This window comes from Actinia tenebrosa, unplaced genomic scaffold (genome assembly GCF_029948245.1).
Source record: "Actinia tenebrosa isolate PJP-AT-01 unplaced genomic scaffold, QUT_ActTen_1.0 PGA_scaffold4__44_contigs__length_22323623, whole genome shotgun sequence".
Taxonomy (NCBI): Eukaryota; Metazoa; Cnidaria; class Anthozoa; order Actiniaria; family Actiniidae; genus Actinia; species Actinia tenebrosa.
In genome coordinates this window covers 17756580-17762579 of record NW_028292581.1, presented here as the reverse complement: position 1 = coordinate 17762579, position 6000 = coordinate 17756580, and the positions used below count along the sequence as shown (strand labels likewise).

Genomic DNA, 6000 nt, shown 5'->3' with positions numbered 1-6000 from the left:
ATCCTCTACTTCAGCACAAGCAAGGGCGAGAGCACTGCGATAAATCTACAAATTCAAGTCAAAAGTTCAATAATTCAAGGTTCTGAAAATGTATACAGTCCAACAAAATCCAACAGTAAATGTTTTCAAAGTTGACCAAAGAAACTACGTCGAAGAAGCAGTGCTAGGAAGAGGCGCTTTTGGAACAGTGTACAAAGTGAAAGAGAATGGCAGATTAGGGAGTGTTTATGCGCTGAAAAAAATCGAAGTTGAGAATAACGAGGCAGTAAACGTGGTGATAAAGGAGATTCGTATATTGGCCAAGTGCAGACACGATCATATTGTACGACTCTGCGGTCTCGATACAACTGAGATTTCCGGATCAACTTTTGTTCTGATTTTGATGGAGTACTGTAAAGGCGGAAATCTCAACAATCGTCTAGCAAGACCAAGTGAAAGCGGTACTAACCTACGATGGATGAAAGAGTTGGCCGATGCTATGTGTTATCTGCACTCCAATAACATCGTTCATCGAGATCTGAAGCCAGAAAACGTATTACTGACCGGTGATGAGTGCGTCAAGGTGGGGGACTTTGGTCTCGCCAGAGAGTTTGCAGCTCTCAAACAAGACATGCCCGACGATCAGACGAAGTCCTTGTGTCTTATATGATGAATATTTACATGAATACAGTCGCAGGATCATGTGCATGGATGGCACCCGAGGTGTTTGACGGACACTATACGGAGAAAGCAGACATCTTTTCTCTCGGTACGATATTCTACTCCATTGTTGAGCGAAAGAGCCTGATCTTCGGTGGCAAGAAATACTTCGGAGCATTTGTCAACACCAGTGGCCAAGAGATCGGCCTTGGCGTGGCGATGAAAAGTGATCGTAATATTATGGTGCCGCTGGATGAATTGCCACGCTCTACGAAGGAACTGCTTCGTGATATGCTAGATTGCAACCGCAGGAACAGACCCAATGCAGAAGAAGTACTTGAAAAGGTGAAGTCAATCCTCAGTAACATCAGGCCCAATGCAGAAGAAACCACTCAGCCGACAAGCTCATGTTGCTCTTAATGGATTATCCCTATATAATAAATTAGCACCACTTATAAATGAACTACAAAAGAACGCTCCTTGCATGCTTCATCTTATAGACCGGTTTCAGCAATTCCCAGCAGAGCTGTTCAACTCAGAGGAATTTCAGTTCTCGTGACAGTAAGATTCTATTGTTTTGTCTTCTGGATTGGACTGCATTGGGAATATGCTGCAAGGCCGGAGTCTATATACGAGTTGGCTAGCTACTACTTCGGAATTTCTGTGAATTCATCTTATTGGCTATACATATTTAAGCTCAGTTCAGTTTTTTGCACTATGTATCACAAAAGTAGTCTTACACCAAACTTTTAAAACGACTTTTTAGATAATGTTTTTCAGAATCAGAAGAATGTTGTTAACTAAAGAATAGAATCAATAGAATATAGAAATCTTGGACTAAAGCTGGTAAATAAATAAAAACCATTGGTGGTTATATCCAATCAAAGCGGAGTTGTTTGTTCAGTCTACAGTACCCCACAATTACTCACTAAACTCCTACTGAGTAATGTAGGCCCAGTTTAATTAATAAGCGTCCAAATTTACATGTGTCGAGTCTACGTGCAAATGAATTCAAACAATACTAGGTTTTGTTCATTTGCATTAGATTCGGCACATAATTTGCTGGGCCTAATAGACCAGTTTCGAATTCCAAATTACCGCTGTGTTCCTTGATTACAGACTCATTTGCACAGGGTTAGCCTCGCATCAGTGTTTAATTATTCACAAATACCAACGGTAAAGTAAAGAATGCACAACTTCAACAATACAAACACTTTGAAACTCGACGGACCTTGACTGGAACACGTGAATATTCTGCACAAACTCGAGGCTAACCCTGTGCAAATGAGTCTGTAATCAAGGAACACAGCGGTAATTTGGAATTCGAAAGGGGTCTATTCCAAGAAATTTCCTTTTCTCATTTTGAATTTTCAGTCTTCGTCGTTCAAATGGTTTTCAAAAGAGTCAGTTATCCTACGAACTGTACAGCTTATATTATTTGTTTAGGTGATAGAATGGTTAGTGACATTTGGCAAAAAATAAACCGCAAAAGAAAACGTTAACCGAACTGAATGAAGTCATGCGGCGTAGCGGGGAGAAAAAATCGACCTTGGAATTCATGCATATACATCGAGGTGTATAATTGATACGATACAAAAACCTTTCTTGGAAATGGCCCTTTTGATCATGCAGAGGTTAGGGATAAAAACACAGGGAGTCCACAGGGGGAGATATAAAAATGTAACATGTAGAGTGGGGAATTAATTCAGCAAACAATGCAATATTCCCTGTTGGGATCCCTGTGTTAAAGTATATGGCAGAGAAGAACTAGGGACGCTTCGTCTTTTTTTCAGCAATTTAGTGTTCTCTAGACCTGTTGTGGTCATTACATTGCTGCTGATCGCTGGATGATGGTGGTGTGATCAGGTGTTATATAAGCAGGTTTATTTTGGTCTATGCACCGCGTCTTGTGATATATTATAGTCTTCACATAGAAGCGGAACGAATATCCCCGATAGAGAAAAGAGTGATTTCTTTTGTATTTGGCATCCAAGATCATTTGGATAGGGATCTATTCAGGTATTGACCCTGTGTCACTACACACTCGTGATGACGTGACGAGGGTTTTCTTTTGTATTTCGCATCCAAGATCATTTGGATAGGGATCTATTCAGGTAATGACCCTGTGTCACTTCACACAAATTTGAACACAAAAGTGTGATCCAAGATACCAAAAACTCATGTATTTTGATCCCCAATCCCATAAATAATCCCTTAACCCCTCATGGATTTATTCATACCATCCCGATTCCTCTTCTGTGAACCCTGATTAATACTATATAATTCCGGCTTGATCCCACGTCGCTCGTCCCGAAGCTGACAATCGGTAGCTTTCGTCAAGACGAGAGGCACTGGGCATGAGTTCCGAAATTCCAAGAAAAGTCCAACTTTTCCGGTTTCCATTTATTTACTAGCGACGCTAGACATATAATGTGCTAGAAGGCTTTCAGTTGTAAACTTTAAACTTTTTTATACTTGGATGGCTTGCTACGTGCGCTCAATGTTCTTGTCTTACAAGGAAAAAACTACGTTAAAGAAAAATTACTAGGGGAAGGTGCTTTTGGCAAAGTGTGGAAGGTGAGAGAGAATGGCAGGACAGGCCGTGCTTGCGCGCTGAAAAGAATCGAAGTTGAAAATTCTGACAAGAATGCAGTTACAATGGTGAGAAATGAGATCGGTATCTTGACCCAGTGCAGCCACCCGCATATCGTACATTTCTACAGATCCGATACAACCGAATTTCTTGGACTAACCTCTGTTCTGATTTTGATGGAGTACTGTGAAGGCGGAAATCTCAACAGGCGTCTAGCAAGACCGAGTGATAGCGATACTAACCTACGATGGATGAAAGAGTTGGCCGATGCTATGTGTTATCTACACTCCAAGGACATCGTTCATCGAGATCTGAAGCCAGAAAACGTATTACTGACCGGTGATGAGTGCGTCAAGGTGGGGGACTTTGGTCTCGCCAGAGAGTTTGCAGCTCTCAAACAAGACATGCCCGACGATCAGACGAAGTCCTTGTGTCTTATATGATGAATATTTACATGAATACAGTCGCAGGATCAGGTGCATGGATGGCACCCGAGGTGTTTGACGGACACTATACGGAGAAAGCAGACATCTTTTCTCTCGGTACGATATTCTACTCCATTGTTGAGCGAAAGAGCCTGATCTTCGGTGGCAAGAAATACTTCGGAGCATTTGTCAACACCAGTGGCCAAGAGATCGCTCTTGGCATGGCGATGAAAAGTGATCCTGATGTCATGGTGGCGCTGGATGGATTGCCACGCTCTACGAGGGAGCTGCTCCGTAATATGCTAGATTACAACCCCAGGAACAGACCCAATGCAAGAAAAGTATTTGATAAGGTGGAAGCAATCATCAGTAACATCAAATAACATCGAGCCCAAAGAAGAAGAAACCACTGAGTCGACAAGCTCATGTTGTATTTTTTTGATAGTTATTTTATCTTTATTTTTTATCTTTTATCTTTTTTTCCGTTAAAAAGAGGAATAACATTGTGACTGTCGTCAAGGAAAGTAATCCTTATAGAATAGAATAGAATAGAATAGAATAGAATAGAATAGAATAGAATAGAATAGAATAGAATAGAATAGAATAGAATAGAATAGAATAGAATAGAATAGAATAGAATAGAATAGAATAGAATAGAATAGAATAGAATAGAATAGAATAGAATAGAATAGAATAGAATAGAATAGAATAGAATAGAATAGAATAGAATAGAATAGAATAGAATAGAATAGAATAGAATAGAATAGAATAGAATAGAATAGAATAGAATAGAATAGAATAGAATAGAATAGAATAGAATAGAATAGAATAGAATAGAATAGAATAGAATAGAATAGAATAGAATAGAATAGAATAGAATAGAATAGAAACTTTATTTTCAAAGAACATGCGTCGAACAAACGCTCAGTTCTAATATACGGCAAAATGTACGGATGCCCTTATACGAACAATAAGTCACTAAGTTGCAAATTATTAACCATAGTATAAGTACTAAGTAGACAAAGAACTATTCAATAATTCACGTTAATTTTGAATGGACAAGTTTAAAGCCCTAGACAAGGTATGATTTTTATGATTTTTCTTATCATGTAATTGGCAACCAAGGTATAGTCTAGATTTGGTGATTTCTAATGTATTGCATGTATTTAGCCCAAAATGTATGATTATTTAGTCATTTAGATCATTTGTAATTTTAGTTTTACGATTTGGAGTACGATCGGATCTGAAGTGATCTGACCTACGTTAATCCGTAATAAACTTCTAGCTATAACTGGAATCAGTTACAATCATAATAATCATGATAAAGCAGCAGATATAGGGTTTGATGAACAGCCTACAAATTCACCCGACGATTTACCGCGTCGGTTAGGGTGTGGTCGCGGTTTGCTATTTTTTTGGGGAGAGGGTACCAATTGCGCGCAACTAACCATATCAAATATAAAATATATAAGGTGTGACTGTAAAGCGCCTAGGATAACTAATGGGCAATATAATGTTTGTAGTAATTGTCTTAAAGTGTTCTATGTAGCGTCTTCCCCAACTGCTTACAAGTGCTGCGGACGACGTATGCAACTCCAAGATGACACTTCGGCTATCTGCTTAAGTTGTGGTAGTATGATATTTAATGCTGTTCCATGCGCGACAAAAGAACAATATTAGAACTCTATAGCAACCGGCGTTTCATAATTTCTATGCATAATTTCTAGACTGACGTTCAATATGCAAATTGAATCTTGTCTCGTTCTTTTCAAACAAACATTTACTGAGCAAGTTTTCTTTGAAGCTCGTTTCTCGCCTCTTGGTATTATTTCCTTGTCCCTAATCTCGGACGTCAGCTTTTCATAGCGGAGCTCCCGCGCAATCGGAACACCATAGGTATAGAATATGGTAAACTATGCAACTCAGTTTTCGTGGTCATCGCATGGGAACCCTGTGCGTAACGCTAAAAGTGTCGCCCGTCAGGTGTACATCGCGCTTCTGATTGGTCGAGCTTTCAAATCACACGTCACTTGGAAAATTAATGACGACTTTTTTAACGAGCTTTTTAACTATCATTTTTTTGTAAATATTGTAAGAACGAAACAAAAAAATTATTGAAGAAATCATGGAAAAAAAGAATTCGCCACAGTGTGAAGATAGAGATTAGGACATTTTCTATTTTGTTTTATTTAGTGTAGATAACATAGCTACAACATTACCGGAAAACGAGCCAACAAACTAGCATGACGAACGAGCGAAAAAAGTACTTGTTTTGTTCTCATGGTAAGAGTATTCGTACTTCATGCATGATATAAAATAATCATTTGAAAAAGCACTTTTTGA

At 38.9% G+C, this 6000-nt stretch overlaps 2 pseudogenes; both read left to right on the top strand.

Annotated features, from left to right (window-relative positions):
• On the top strand, positions 1 to 1525 carry LOC116303742 (serine/threonine-protein kinase 35-like; annotated as a pseudogene).
• Positions 1526 to 3063: 1538 nt separating this feature from the next.
• On the top strand, positions 3064 to 4208 carry LOC116303743 (serine/threonine-protein kinase 35-like; annotated as a pseudogene).
• Positions 4209 to 6000: the final 1792 nt, after the last annotated feature.